At 48.9% G+C, this 16,120-nt stretch overlaps 1 protein-coding gene across 4 annotated transcripts in view; it reads left to right on the top strand.

The window, feature by feature from the left end:
- The first annotated feature begins 71 nt into the window (after nt 1–71).
- Nucleotides 72–16,120, top strand: part of FAM222B (family with sequence similarity 222 member B) — a 28,097-nt gene continuing 12,048 nt past the window's right edge. The window contains exon 1 of one of the 4 annotated variants that reach the window (XM_085241174.1): nt 72–210. The gene's annotated coding sequence lies outside the window, so the exon portion shown is untranslated. Of the gene's footprint in view, nt 211–8,878; nt 8,897–9,385; nt 9,404–16,120 lie in introns of those variants that run through there. The other 3 variants (XM_085241173.1, XM_085241176.1, XM_031556477.2) reach the window with 3 other exon arrangements.

Here is a 16,120-nt window from a genome sequence, read left to right as displayed (position 1 = left end):
TTCCTTCGCGCCCGCAGGGGGGCGCCATAACAGCGGTGCTTTCTCCGCGTGCGCGGGGGGCGGGGCGGGGCCGGGCCGTTGGCGGGCAACGCGCATGCGCGGCAGCGGCTGGCGCAGCCACCACGGCGTAGAGCGGGCGGGCGGGGAGCGGCGGGGCCGGCACGGGCACAGCGGCGGCGGCGCCATGAGGCCCGGGCAGGGGCACCGAGAGTGAGTGCGGGGAGACGGGGGCGGGAGCCTAACCTGGGTTAAATCCTCGCCATCTCGTCATCCCTTCCCTCATTGTCCTTCCCGGGGCCCCCTTTCCCCCCCCTCGCCCCCCCTTCATCTCCCCGGCGCCGCCCCTCAGGCGCTGTCGCGATAGAAGGAGGGTCGCGACAGAGCGCGCGCGGGTTCTGAGGCGGTTGGGTGACGGGGTGAGGCCTGGCCGTGGGGGTGAGGCCTGGAGGCCGCGGCCTGGTTCGAACTGAGGGCCTTCGTAGGGCCTGCTGAGGGGCAGCGGGGGTGCTGGGGGGTTCTGAATGGGGAGCTGGGGGTGCTGAGGAGCTTCTGAGGGGTGTAGGGGATTTTAGGGGTACTGGGGGGGCAAGTGGGGGGCTAAGGGCTTCCTGAGGGGATACAGAGGGTGCTGAGGGGTTCTGAATGGTGTACAGGGGGTGCTGAGGGACTTCTGAGGGGATTTTAGGGATTTTAGGGGTGTTGGGGGGAGTGAGGGGGGTGCTGAGGGAATACAGAGAGTGCTGAGGGGCTCTTGAGGGGCTCCTGAAGGGGTACAGGAGGTGCTGAGGGGTTCCTATAGGGGCACTGGGAGTGCTGAGGGGCTCTGGAGGGGCTCCTGAAGGAACACAGGGGTACTGAGGGGCTGTGAGGGTGGGAAGGCCCAGGTGCCTCTGTCTGCTGGCCCCACACAGCACTGGGACAGAATCCCACACGGTGCCCCCTCCCCAACCTCTGCACCCCATGGGGCCGCCCCACTGTGCTGGAGGGGCTCCTTGAGCCCTTTGTGCAGCCACTGCCCGCCCGCCAGCAGCGGGGTTTTGCAGCAGCCATTGTTAGGGCGCTGCTGGCTGCTCTGCTTCCTGCCAGAGGATTCTTTTTTTTCTTTCTTTCTTTCTTTTTTTTTTTTTTTTAAAGCACCTTCACGGGAAACGTGCTCGTGCCAAAGCACGGAGGGGGGGGGGGGCAAAAAGATAAAATCAAAACGGGCCTTGTGGCACGGAGAAGTGCTGGAGACTGTCGGTGATGCGGCATGCACGGTGCACCTGTGTGGGCTGCTGGGTGCGTGTCACCCCGCTGACATTGCCTGTAATTGCTGGGAACAAGTTGGGGATAAACTGCAGACGCAGCCTGGATCCAGCATGGGCTGGTTCAGAGCGTTGCACTCGCTTTTTATGGTGTTCTTAATTATTTCTTCTCCTTTTCTCACGGCTGAAGTCACAAGAAAACATGTGTTGGAAAACTTCTTACCATAATAGTTAATCTCTTTATGGCAAAACCACAGCTCTCTGTTTCCTTGGTAGCACCTCTCAGTACAGGAGCTCATGTTCCCGAGTGATGTCAGTGCTGGAGCACCGCAGTGACTCTGTGATGGAATCGGTCCCACCGGGTGTTGGGCTGCACAGCGTGTGCCGTAGGAACTTTGGTTCAGTAGCTGGCTGAGATAATCCTGCGGCTGCTCCTACGTGGGCAGTGGGGAGATAGGAACACAGGAGCTGCTTTTCCCTTTCACCGTACGTGGTTCTGAGCAGGTTTTTTCCACCCAAACTTGAAGAGCGCTTGCAGTTTCTCATCACAGATACGCAGGGAGCGGTCTGTAGTGGGAAAATCCATCAGGGATTAAATTCGGTGGGCTTTCGTTCTTTTCTCTTCTAAAAATACGACTGAAAAGCGTTCCTGTGAGTCCGGCTGACAGCATTGTGCTGTCACAGAGGACTGATCCTCGCAGGAGGCTCCTTGAATTGATGAAAGCAGAAAGGGCTGATGCTGAAAAGAGGTTTAGAAACATGAGGAGATGCGAAGCTGCTTTGACTGGGAAGCGAATTCATTTAAGTAAATGCATGAAGCTGTGGGGAAGACTTGCGATATTTCTCAACTATTTTAAGAAGCCATATTGAGTTCAAGTCTAACCAGCCTGATGGCCTGGAGAGCAAGGATGCATATCAATGGAACAAGAATTAAGTAAAAATAGATAGATCTGACATAATGGATGACATGGGGGAGATGATTGCCGAAAGATGCTGGCGTGTTTTCTGTGCCTTCTTGCTTAGTGTGTATCTTATTTGTTGCGCGTCGTGGCTTTTGAAGTGTAAAGAAGTAGATCTCATTTTGTGCTGAGATGAAAGAAAAGGCAGGTGCTGAGCTCCAAGGCTCAGTTCTGCATTGGTGCTGACATTACAGGGTGACCTTACCCAGTGTACCCCCTCTCATCCTCTGGATTTTGCACGTGAATAACGGAGTGCCCTTAGCACCGAGCGCATGCTGCTTAATCACACGGTGGTTTTGATCCCTTGCTTTCTGGAGCTTGGGTATTTGCCTTGATTTAAGTCTTATTTGTATTTGTTTCAAGTTGTCCTCATACAGATGGCTATTTTATCTACGTTTACTCCTGGGGACTGGTAGCAGAGCTTCTCCCAAGAACTAAAGAAACTGCGTTGTCCAGAAATGCAGACAGCTGTAAAATCACACGCCGGTGCACCTGGACGTGGGATGGGAACTTCTCCTTTTTCCCTAACCACGTTTTGCACTCTGCCTTGTCCATTCTCCGTTTTCATGTCTTCTTCCCCATTTTTGACCCCAAGCCACTCCCAGATGGGCATGGGGCAGGAGATGGGTGCTGCTGGCAGCTTGCTCCCACCCCGAAGCAGCATTGGTGCCTGATGGGAGCATGTTGTGCCCCACACCACCAGGCACCCCCATCTGCAGCCCCCGACCCACGCTGATTTATGGAGATGGGTGATGAAGTAATGTCCATTTTGTGTTTCTCTAAAGCTCAGTAATTTCCAGGATTCGGGGATTTATGGAATTACTAAATACACCACTGAGAGCAAAGCCAAAGCCTGACTCGCTTGATTTATTGAACAGACGGCTGGAACTGTTAAATAATTGCCTTAGGAGCGTGTGGGAGCTCACTGAGAAGCTGCATTAAAAAAGCAGTGCTGTGGTTGATCCAGACCCTATAGACCCCTTTTCAGGCTGTGGTTGATCCAGCTTTATAGACCTCACAGACCCCTTTTGACACCCCCCACTCGTTCTGCGCTCAGTGTATGCTTCTAATTGTCCTCCTGTTGTGCTCAGTAACGATGTTCAGTTTGTTTATTCCCAGTGCTGGACTTGTTTACGCTGCGTTGGGAGATCAGTTCAGATTCCCAGGGATGGTGAAGAAAACACTGATGGTCCCAGGAATAATAATATCCCATGAATGTGTTTGGGTGGGATGAAGCCTGGGCTGGCACCGAGTACAACAGGTGCGTGTTGGGGTGAAAACTGGGAATACATGGAGCAACTGAGCTGTGTGTTGTTTCCAGTCAGATTCTGATTGTTTCTAATGTGAGAACAAGTGGAGATAGGTGATGTGATGCCGTGCTGAGCAGTCTTGAAGGCAGTGTTCTGCAGTGCTGCCCCTCACCCTTTGGCCATCTCCCTGTCCTTCATGCCCAGCTCTGAGATGGGAGCCACGCTCTGCCCTCCCAGTGACTTCATCTCAGCCGGTGGATAGAAAGAAAAGAATTGCAGCCATAGGGCAGGGTGAGAGAAAACCGGTGTGTTTCAGAGCATTGCATAAGTGGGTGCTGAGTGCTGTGGGCTAGTTGCATTTCCTGCCCCTATCTCCTGTGCTCCCCTTTTTGCTGTTATTTTGCTCAGCTTGCAGCACAGCAGAGCCACCGGCCGTGCTGGTGCTCATCCCTCCCTGTAGGTAGGGTGGGGATGGGGGTCCTTCGTGCCCAGTTTCTCATTTCACGATCCGGAGAAGTCATTTGTCTTCATTCATCCTTTTATTCCATTGCTGTTCTTTGCAGTTTTTGGCCCTCTGAGCAGGAAGCAGCCGTGGTGCACAGGTGGGGCCTTGCCCTGCATCCCTGCACAAACACTGCGAGGGAGCAGAGCAGAGCAGAGCAGAGCGGGCTCCTGCCGGCTGCCATCAGCCCTCTGCTCCCGTCTTGAGTTTAAACGAGGACTGCAAAGACAAAGCCTGGTGCTTGTGTGAGCAAAGAGCCATTATGGGGATAAGGGCGAGCACTTCAGCCTCATTGAGGAGGTGGAAATGGGGGGTGTTTGCTGGCTGGCCCCTGGCCCCCACCTCCATTCTGATTCGGATGCAGGAAAGCCCTCAGCTTCTGCCTGGAGCCAGTAATTCCTGCATCCTTTCACTTTAAATGGTTCACTACTGTGCTGAGCATTTGTGAATGAATGTGGAGGAAAATCAATGCATGAGAAGGGCAGAGCAGGAAGAGGATGCAGCTCTTCCCAAGGCGTTTTCCTGGTTGTGTGTGGCCCGATCCCAAATTTTCTGTCGGTATTTAAATTTAGAAATGGATTCTTTTGGAACGAGGCACTTTCACCATACATTCCAGAAGCCTTCTGTGTAAGGTAATCCCAGGCAGGTTGGGTGTTCTGCTGCTCTGATCTGTGCTTACATCCCTTTGCAAGACCCCATGCTGCTGTTTCTCCTCCTACTCCCCCCAGTGTTTGCTAGAAATTTGTTTCTGAAGCCTTTTGCACCTTCCTGTCCCTTGTTTCTATTTAACAAGGTGTTATTTTTAGAGATGTCGGTCGTGAAAATAACCTAAATGTTTCTAAAATGCAAATTCCATTTCTTTGATGGCTGCCATTAGCAGCGAGTGTTTAAATGCTCTGGAAATGGAATGCGTTTTTAAAATTAGTCTGAATGATGATATTTCTGAGTTAATATTTCTGATGTCTGTTTTTTCATATTTGCCACTCATTTCCAGCACAGCTCAGCCTTAATAGTTCCGGGCATCTTCTTGCTTACAGATCAATTAGTGAAGTTGCAGATGAAGGACAATAAAGATTCCTCCAGCAGTGACAGGTGCTATTATACACTTCAACCACTTCCACTTAAGTCAAGAAAGGAACAAATTAAGATTTTACGTACTTCCACCTAGTGTGCATGGGGGAAATTGCACCTGTGCTTAAATCCCAGCAGTTCCAGCTTACAGAGATCCTTCGTTTATTGAGCTCTGCTAATCAGGAGGTGCCGAAGGAGCGTGCAGGGCTGGCAGGTCTGAGCTCCAGGTATTGATGCCTTGCTGCCTTTGTGACGTCCATTAAATGGTGATGCACAGGTTTAAGAAAAATCACCTTTCGCTGCACGGCGTTCAGATTCTGCTTCGGTATGTTCTGCTCTATTTACTTGTCATCCCGTGCCGGAGCTTGGGCGGCGTGATTTATGACTGATTGCTGCTGAAATAAAATTAAAGTGGCTGTTCAGTTATTTAAGAGCCAATTAAGTTGGGTTTTATTCCGATGCAACGTTTCCAACAAAAAGTGCATCAAACCCAGCAGGCGGGGGGGAAGGTGGACCATTTATTTCCTGCCTTTTGGTAACTTTCAGAGGCTGTGAGGCATTCCCCTGGCACTGCGTTATCCCAGCTGTGGCTGCCTTGCCCCATGGGATGGGTGCTTCTGCTGATGGCGTGCTGTGGGATCCCCAGCCCTGGGCTGCCGTGGGGTTCTGCTTTTCCTGATGTGTGACCATTAAAATGCATCTCTTGCTGGTGAAACGACAGTGGCAATCCCAGCTTTACGTTGGCAGTGTAACACTGTAGGTACCTCCTGTGGGTTACGGAGGCGCAGGCTGAGATTATTTCAATATTAAGGGTCTGGTTGGCTGTATTTTTTATTAAAAATATATCAGATATTGATGCAGATATAATTTTATTTCTGCTAACCAGACAAGCCTGCACTCGTCAGCTCGCAAATTGCAGCGTCTGTCTCTGTCAGGATCACAGATAGGGAGGAAATGATTTATTCGAGCTTCCAGGGCTTAGATAAAACCCTACCTGGTTGTGTGCAGATGGTGCCCAGAGGATAATGCACAGCTCAGATATTTGTGTAAAGCGCTTGCCTTTGTACCAGCACCCACATCTTCAATACAGCAGTAATAGGGAGGCTTCCACTGCTATTGTACTAGCCTGTTTTATTCAGGGGATTGAATTAATTGCCGAGGGTAGAGCAGATTGGTCCTTCAGCCACCCAAACGTGTCGAGACGGGCATTAGCCAGGTGCAGCCCTTGGTGCAGATCCACACAAACAGTGCAGGAGCAGCCCCATCCCTTCCTAACACTTGTGAGAGTGCTGGGTGCCCTGCTGCTCCGTGTCCCTTTGGTGCTCCACGTGGTTCTTGTGTCCCCCATCTCCAGCTGGGTCCTCCAAAGGCTGTGGAGCATTGCCTGGTTGATCCTGGAGCGTGCTTGGTGCTTTGGGGTGATGCAGAGCAGGAGCAAGAGCACCCCTGGGTTTTGGGTGGGAGCTGGTGATGGTTGCAGGTGTTTTTGGGGGTACTTTCACCTCTTTATAAAATGCTCCAGCAATGTGTGGTAAGGCCAACTCTGGCAGCGGCACTAATTCTCAATAAATGTTTACTAAACATCGTTAATGGATTTAAAATGTTTTTAGGAATACTTATTAGCCCTTCAGACTGGCTTGGTGAAGGGAGCCTGTCTCCATGGGGGGCTGCCATTTTAATGCTTCCCAGCAGGAGGCCTATTTGGATGATGCAAATGAGGTTGGAAAAAGTAGGCTAAGCCATTAAAAGTATGAGAGATCATGAAATGTAACATTTTTAAGGTGACTTGTTCTTTTAATTATTAACATTCTTGCTACCATCCTTTAAGTATGCCACTTTACTTTCCCTAATTCTCACATCCTTGCCTTACTGCTGACAACCTCAGTGCTGTTTGCTCTTGCAGCCACTCCTCAAAATGGAAGCTGTAGTCCATTTGCTGCTTTATCACCAGCAAGGTGCTTGGAAATACCACCACGTGCTGCGTTTGGTTGTATAATTAGAAATGCAGATACAGACCTTCTTGTGCCTTGCTTCTTTTTTTTTTTTTTTTTTTCATTCTGTTAACATTAATAGGAACTGAAGGTTAAACTTCTCTTATGTAAACTCTGGTTGTTTGCAAGATGCTTATTGGTAAGGTGATTAATTCTGGCAGTCGGAAAGGGATTTGCCTGCAGGTGGGTGAAGGTGGGCACCAGTCCCTGCAAGGCTGGATCCTGGGAGAGGATGCACTGCCATGGTCACCAGGATGAGCTGTTAGGAGCTCCACTGTCCAGAGCAGGGATCAGGGAAGGGAAGGTCTTTGTGGGACTTGAGGCATCCCTTTCACACCTTGTTATGCTCCTGCTCACATCCAGACATGTGCAGGATGTGTGTCTGTGCTCATGTGGTGTGCTGCTGTGGCATGCACTGATGCTGTAAGGTCAGAGCTTACAGCCATCCAGCCAAAGATTGTGCATCCCTCCTGCAACCCTGCCATATCGCCTTCCAGACAACATGGCACAAGCTGTGATTGTGCATGCAGAGCTCAGGAAGGCACCAGCAGCCATTCTCACCTCACACAGCAATGTAGAGGTCTCTGAATCCCTAAGCCTGCTGCAGGGATGAGCTGCTGGCAGCAGGGTGACGTGGAGCTGTGGCACACGATGAGGCCCCGGTGCCCTTCCCCTACAGCTCCAGTTCTACAGCACTGCTGCAACCCATCCTCATCCTCCTCTGCATCTATTCCTGTGGGCAGCCAGAGGGGCAGTGCTCCTGGTGTCTGCCAGCTCACGAGTTTCATTTAATCCCATTAATTTTTAATAGAAAATTAATATTAAACTAGCTTATTTCCAGCCTTTGTAGAGATTAGACTCCCAATTTGTGTTTGCTTTGGAGAAGAGCATTGAGTCCTGCAGGCCCTGGGGATGTCTGGCTGCAGGGCTGTCATCTCCAGCAGGCAGATAGCAGTGCCAGCCCTCCTTGAACGATCTCCAGCAGATGTGTTTCAGACATGCATCCCTAAACCCAGTGCTCTGCAGCAGGATGGTGCTGGATAAACTTAGGGAACTGAGGATTTCCAGCTCGAGGTATGGAACGAGTGTGTTGTGTTGGTTAGCACAGAGCTGGCCTGGCTGATGTCTAGAAGAAAAGGCTTGGGGTTGAATAGCAACTTGATGAGGACTTTGGTAAATAATAATTAATGGGACTTAGGGTTTCTCTTAATGAGGAAAGCATGTTTTCCATTGCCATGTTGTCTGGAAGGTGATACGGCAGGGTTGCAGGAGGGATGTAGCCTCCAAAACAGTAAATGTGAAGGAGGAAGGCCTGCTGGGCAAGCTGATGCTATCTTTCTCTTTAAGAGAGGTTCTGGAAAAGTAAACTGCATTCCTTTGCTCTTGCAGACTTTTTCAGTTGTTTTTTTTTCCTCCCAACCTCAGCCTGATATTATCTTATAAGTAATCATTGCATCATACTTGCTTTATTCTCTACTGGGAAGTGAAATAATTGCTGTACGCTCTTTAACAGCGTTTGGGAAGCCTGGTAACACTGAAATGCAGGTGAGCAGAGCAACAGCTATTGCACTGCTTGTCTGTCTTGGAGCTTCCCTGGGTCCTGCTGGGCAGGAGGGGAGGAGGAAGAGGCACGAGCAGCAGCCACAGCATCGTGGGGCCTTGGGCTCCATGGTAAAAGTAAAGCTGTGATGTGCCATGCGCTCAGGTACCTCTCATCTGTGGGAATATTCAGCCAGACTTTCCTTATGAAGTAGTATTACATGCTATTAATTATTCATTGCCAGTTTAATTCTTCTTTCTTGCATATTTAATTGCAGCAGCGTGCTGTATGTCACAGTGATTTCCCAGAAGAACACTTCACCAAAGGAAAGCCGTTCAGGTATATAGTCTTAAATGAAATGTGTCCGAGCTCATTTTGTTGTTCCATTTCGGAGCAGAATAGGATACTGTCAGATGTTTCTTATGGGGAAGCAATCACACAGAATCAGGATTTCGCTTAATCTTTTCAGTGAAATCCTTGGAGCTGAAATAGCTGCTTTGATTTTTGCTGGTGACGTTGGCATTGCCTCGCTTGTTTGATGAGGAAAAACGCTTAATGGGAAGGAGGACATGATTTTTGTTTCCTTCTCTGTGCTGGGGGGGCTATGTTGAGGACTTTAGGAGTGCCAGTCGATTCCTTTCGGAAGATGAAGGAGAGGAATAAGATTTTCATCGAGTTTTTTTCCAGCTATCAGAGCAGAGCTGCGTGCTGAAGAACTACGGTGGCTGTTTTTTAGAAGATCAGGACAGGCTTTGGTGCTGGATGTGAGAAAACACCGGGGAGATGGGAATTGCAGCTGCGTTCCCCGTGTGCTTTGCATCGTCATCGTGGAGCTGCTGGGTGTGGGTGAGCACTGAGCCCTCGTGCTGGGCAGGCACAATTGTTCTCTGCTGTTTGCTGCAGGAGTCGAAACTTTTGAAAAATGTGTTTGCACCCTGTCTGAGCCGGAGGAGGGAGGACATAGCAGAGCCTGCTATCTGTTTACTGCTCAGATAAGGAGGTGGAATAGATTGCTGGCCTGTTTCTGAACTCTGCTTAATGAATGGTTGCTAGGCAAATTGCATCTCAATCAGTTTAATCCTCGAGATGTCATTTACAGGTCTGCTCTTTGTGAGGGCCGTGGCTGTGATCTCACACGCTGCACCAGGCCGCAAATTGCTGGCAAAGCAACTCAGCAGAGCCCCAAAATGCTTGGCAGGGACGAGAGGGCACTGGGTCAGCCTCACATCGTAATGCTTCAGTGCTGGGTGAACAGGAAGGGAAACATTTCTCAATGGGGACTGCGCTGCTGCCGGGACAGAAGGTATTTGTATTTGGGCTGAGTTGGCTGGGAGACTGATGTGGTTTCAGGGTGTGTCTGTGGGACGTGACTCACTCTGGCTCGTAAGAGGTGGTGTTCATTACCTGATACGGGGCAGGGGACCAGGGATGGCCTCAGTGACCCCTCTGTGATCAGGGAAGGGCTTGGGACTGCTGGATCCAGTCTTCAGCTGCTGCAGTAGTGGACTTTCTCCCTCAGAATCAGGCGACAACTGATGACTTCAGTCTGCACCTCTATACATTGAGTTCATGCTTTAGTCCAAAGGAACAAGTTTCCTAACGTAGTTAAGCTTTAACAGTCTCTTTTTATCAAAAGATAACAAAATAGAGGTTCTTATTGGTTTCCCACGACAGAGATTAATCTGACTGCGATCAGAACATTGTTCTTTGCATGGCTACACCTTCCTTTAGTTTCAAATCTATCCTCTTTTAGCGCTATGTGTCAAGACACTGTAAAGGCAGACTGGAAAAGACTGGACTTGTTGAGCAGCAAAGGCATTTTGGAGCTGTTTGTTTTGCTGTGCGTTGGTATGAAATGTCCTTTGTGTGGCCCAGTTACTAAAAGTGCCAGTGAAAGCACTTGGCAGCGTTTGCCTCGTTTGAATGTGTGCAGCTTTTGTGTTGTTTGAGAATACTGTTAAAATTTTAGGAAAAGATTGCATTAAAACGTGCAGAGCATATGCAGAATATTCCCCTTTAGTCGCCAGCAAAATGCCAGCAGTGCGTGCATCTTGTGCTGGGGATGGGAAGGGGGCTGCTGAACAGAAGACTCTGTGATCAGAGTGCTTTTCATGCAAATGAAGATATATATTTTTTTTTACATGCTGCTGAATCAGGGCCTTGTGTAGCGAGTACAGCACAGAAGTGATAAGATCACTTTGTCATAGCTTGAAATTGTGCCCAGCGTGTCTTTCAGCCTGCTGAAACAGGCAAGGAACACTCTTGATAAGGGCACAGCAATAGCTTCTGGAACCCAGCGTGGCTGCACTCCTGCTCCTGTCCAGCTGGGACACGCCATGCCACCCATCCACGTGCTCCTCTTGTTGCCTGGCTGTTGTCCTGAGGAGGACTAAAGTCTGTTGGCTTTTCTGTTGTATTTATTAGCTAATATCATCTTCCCCTTTGTGCTTAGAACCGGTTTGGTTTAATGAGGACTGTTGCTGCCAACAAGCAAATGGATCTGCGTGGTTAAATGGGTGTCTAAATCTTCCCTGCAGATGGGTAGTGCTCAGCAGCCTGGGGTGACCTTGGTAGAAGTTCTCCAGCGTGTTACTTTCCCTCTTTATTTATCACTCTTGCTGTGTAGCAGCTTTTCTTACGGAGAAGCATCTGAGCTATTGGAAATCTGTCCTCGCTTCTCTTTCTCTCTCCAGAGACACCGTCAGCATAACACCCAGGCTATTTAGACTGAGGTCTGAATATTCTGCTTTGGCACAATCAGGAGGCATTCAGTAAAGGAAGGAGCAAGATGGGAAGAAGCTTCGGATTTAGGGCTGAGATTTTTAGATGCTTTTCAGTCCATAATTGCGAGCAGTCTTGGTGAGAAAGGTCAAAGATTTCCTTCGCACGAGGTGCCCCAGGATGCGTGTTGAGCATCCATCAGAACATACAGCACAAAAGGGAGAAATGTGCTCAACAACCATCAGATTTCAGCACGGGGCTCCCCATACTTCCAGTTGCCACCTGAAGATTCTAGAAACAGTTCCTGGTCCTATCTTGCAGTCTCCAGTTCTTGTCCTTTTCATTAGGATCTCCTTTTTAACCCCACACGTTCCTGGAGGGTTTCGGAGTGCAGGGATGGAACGTTTTCCCTGGCTTTCTCATGCAAATTATGATAAGGATTATTCTATGTTTAAAATCTGGTTTATACTGGCTTCTGAATTTCATTCAAAATCAGCATCTGGAGAGCTTTCTGATCTCCCATGTGCAGCTGTTGTCATCTGTTCAAATGACTTCTGCTTAATTTTTAGCAAAGGCCAAAGAGCTCCATCATTCTAGCCCGGAGGAAATGGTTCACCTACTACAGTTAGAAGTTTCCCCAAGCACACAGCTGACCCAGCAGCTATTTGTAATCCTTTCTATCAGGAAACGTGGCAGCCACAGGTACCTCTTTATTCTCTGCTGTTTGGGACCTGCAGTTGTGCTTTGAAAAGCCTCGTTCCCCTGTGCTGAGCGTGGATCTGAGACACTCTGGGCACAATCCCCTCCTTGTCCCCAGGCAGCACAGAGCCCTCCTCTGGAGGCTCCTCACACACTGCTGCTTCTCACTGTCACATCTGGGTGCAGTCGCAGAGGCAGTACCAGGTTATGGACCCGAGCGGCCGTCACATTCTGAGTGTGTTTCCTCTCATTTGCCAGGAGCTTTCTGCTCTGCTCTTTGCTGGAGACTCACAATGTGTGCCCTTGGCTGGGTACATGCTTCCTGTGTCTTTCTTGCTTTGAAATGGGTTCCTGTTGCTCTTTGGCAGGCCCTGAAGCAGCGATCTGTGGAAAGAGCACATTCAGAGCTAGAGTGACTTTACCTCTTTGTTTTCTCTCTTTCTTTAGGCCTGTATGGGATCAGCTGGTCCCACATTATGTGTGAAGTAGTTAAAATTTAGCCTGCATCTGTAGGATGTGATTTCTTCTCCCCCCGCCCCCAGTTGCTTTGATCAAATCAAAATAGAAAAGCAGCGCTTTCATTTCTGGTTTTGTAGTTTCAAAGACAATCTCTTGACGTGCTCTAGCAGTCCGGTCCCGAGTCCTTTTCTTCCTTCATCCAAAGGCACACTGTGCCTTGCACCTTTCTCCATATCAGCAGTTAGGATCTGCGTTGGCTTTTATCTGAATCAAAAGACAAATGGAAGGAGGCAGGACTCTGCAGGAATGGGAAGCAGACGTACACGTGCAATGGAAATATGTGATCCTTACAGCCAGGCTACCATATGGAGTGCAGACCAATTTCTGTATTGGATATTTGTAGCCTGTGCTTCCAGAAATGTGAGTTTAGATTTCAGGCTTTGAAGGCTGGCTAATCCCCCCAGCAGTTAATACTAACATAGCATTCTGTGATGTCAAGCCTTTCCTTCTAAATGCTGGGTTGGCTTTTTTTCTTTTTTTTTTTTTTTGCATATGTCAAATACACAAAGCAACTCTCCATTTGAGAAATTAGCATTCAGGCACTCTGTAAGCACTTTATTTTTGCTTGCTTTGTATGCAGCTGAACTCATGTCCAGGCTGGTAGTCGCTGAGCTTCCACTTCTCCACGTGTGTCAGTGCTGTCTGACCACAAACTTGGTCCAGTGACCTAAGAACACACCTGTAACCCTCATGCTGGAGCAGCACATCTGCAGACCTACTGCTGGGGTGAGGATTGTCCTAAAAAACCTCTTCCTCAGCAAGATGAGCATTCTGGTCATTGCCATCCTTGTCAAAATCCAAGTTATGTCTGACAGCATTTGTGGGTTTGGGGTATACGGGTTGCTTTTAAAGAGTTGGAGCTCTTTAAGCAAAGCTCTCTACGTTAAGAGTCAGATTCAGCTATTCAAAGCAAGTTGATAAATTGCTTTTCATTAAGCGTCGAGTGCCAAGGGGTTCAGTGTGTGTTCCAAGAGCAAAATACATTAATTACAGCTTCTGTAGAGCATTTATCAATCACACGGTTATAAACAGTACTAATGCAGCTAATTGAAGGCTGAGAAATGTACTTTTTAGAATTTGTTGACTGGCTTGGTTACTCTGTGGTTGGAAAAGCAGTGGCCTGGGTATGAAGAACAGCTACAGCTGTGTGTCTCTGTCCTGTCTGCAATTCATTTGCTGCACCTCACTGTGAAAAAAACAGATGTGTGTGTGCGGGTTTTTGTTGGGGGTGATGTGTCTGTGGCTGCTCTGACCACTGGGTGAGATTGCTCTGCAGTGCTTTGCTGGGCCTGCAGGCAGGGATCTGTGGTTCCTGCACTGTGCAGAGCCTTTGAGCACCTTGCATAACTTGTGTTGCCCTCCCCGTGATTGTTTGAGCAGCTGGCAGTGCCACTGGCCAGTTGTGCTGGTTGGAAAAACACGGAGCGAAGCACGGACTTCTTTACTGTAGCACAAAAAAAAAAGAACCTGTTTCTTGCAGTGAGATAACCTTTGAGTTTCTTGGTGAGGGCAGAGTTCTGTGTCAGTACGCCCCAGCAGGAGCCGGCACCTCGCCTGGAGCTGGGAAGAAAACGCCTTCCTGGGCACAGCAGCGTCTGTCTGTCTGTGCTCTGTGTTCCCCTGGCAGCTTGTCTTGTGCCTGCAGTCACAGATGAATCTCCAAGCTGCTTTGTCAGGATCCAGCAGAACCTCTGTGTCCCAGAGACACAGGCACAGCCAGCACAGACCGAGCACAGACCCCACGTGTTCATCCAGCAGCATCACATCCAGCCCTGAGTGAGTCACTCTTCCTTGCCTCGGCATGAGAGCTCTGCTCCTCGCTTTGCATGTTCATCCTGCCCTTATCTTATTTGCAAATATTTTCTCATTTTCAAGGGAATCTATTTTTAAAACAGGAGTTCAAACACATTTTTCAGTCTCTAACACATCTGGTTTGTTGTTTGTGTGTTGTGTGTTGGCAAAACATGTTCAAAGTTGGCTCTGATAAAGTATTTTTTTTTTTAAATAATCAGCCTGTAATAAAGGAAGGGAGTCACTTTCCTGCTCAGGGAACTGTCATAATCTCTAACTTCTAATGATGTTTTAAAAGGAAAAACTCTCATTCTTCTGTCATGTGCAGCCATAAGGATTTCTGGAAGTGATGATTAAGACTGGGCTCTTCTAGGGAAAGTGTGGAGTGAGAGAAGATAACGGTGGAGGTGATCCAGGCACCAAAGAGAGAAGTATTTCGTGTTCCTTCCCCCTTCACCCAGGCACTCAGTGAAGCCTCCTGCTCAAATACAAAGCAGTGCAGGGCAGGAGGAGCTGGCAGGAGATGCTACAGCTGTGTGTGCAACGAGCACGCAGCCCATGCAGCTCCTTGGTGGGGCAGTAAGCTGCAGAACGATGACCTCAACTTGCTCCCAGCCACCTGGACACACAGGAGTGCAGCACACACGTGCTGGTGCTGAGGCTGCAGCTGTGCACTCTGCTCTGGGAAGGGGATCTGTGCATAGTAGGGTTTCTTATCATTGAGGGCAGAAGGAGGCTGTGCGTGAGAACGGAGAAAGGCTGTTGGTGGGAGCAGTGCCTCATTGCTGGGCATCCTTTCTCTCTCTCCTAAATGCAGATTTATGCACTGTGAAACAGAACTAAAATACATCCCAGACTGTTTCTGCATCCCCGTTACCCACCAATGCAGCACTGAAAAGCTCCGAGTTGGAGGTTACCATATAAAAGGCGAAGGAAAATTAATTAAAGGTCAGAGTGCTTCAGCATAGTAAAAATTCAGAGGAGGCAAATTTCAGAGTTATTCAAATCGCTTTGAATACGGGCAGGCTGATTTTCCTATTTCTTGCTTAAGTTCCCATAGTGTAAGTAATCTCCCTCTGTCTCATAACTGACCACGAGTGTATGTGTTTCAAGCACTGCCAGAAATGCTCCTTTGAAGCTGTGGCCAGGCACTGCAGATGTCCCAGCTTGTCTTTTCTGCATCTTTCCTGCCCTTCGAAGAGAGCTGCCACACCTGGCAGGACCTCCTCCTGGCTGCCTCGTCTATCAGCTCCCTCCACATTGCAAAACAGGGAGTTAAATCTAAAAATAGGCTTGAAAAGAGGTGATAGGCTTTGAGTAAAGTAAAATAAGCCACCGATTTGGGTCATGAAAGGGAATTTATATCACTAGTTCTCTGTTCCAGCTTTCTCGAGCTAAAATTCTGCTTTGACAAATGAGAAGGAAGAGCAGCAGCAGTGAGTAAATGGAGTGGAGGAGTGCAGTGTGGTCTGATTCCAGTTCCTCCCCGGATTTCGACCTTGTAAATGTAATGTGAGATGTCAAGGTGGTATTGAATGTTCTGCAGTTGAATTTATCTCCGTGGTATTCTTCAGTGGTAGAAAACTGTCACCCACTGCTATCCATTTAGAATGGAGCAAGCGTGGCATGGGCTGATTAAACACCACATCCAAAATGACGTCAGGAACCCATGGTGAGCCAGATCCATCCTCTGTCTACTCCATAATCGTGAGACCGGTCTTGGAACATAAATCTGGTCCAAAACCCCCTTAAGCTCCTGCAGGATGAGTTGTGAGCCATTTTTGCCCGTCTCGGTGCGCTCGTGTGGCTGTAGTCACGTGTGTGAAGTGCTTG

The sequence above is a fragment of the Meleagris gallopavo genome, chromosome 21 (assembly GCF_905368555.1).
Source record: "Meleagris gallopavo chromosome 21, MGAL_WU_HG_1.1, whole genome shotgun sequence".
Classification (NCBI taxonomy): domain Eukaryota; kingdom Metazoa; phylum Chordata; class Aves; order Galliformes; family Phasianidae; genus Meleagris; species Meleagris gallopavo.
The sequence above is the reverse complement of the archived record's forward strand: the minus strand, read 5'-3'. Positions and strand labels throughout refer to the sequence as shown.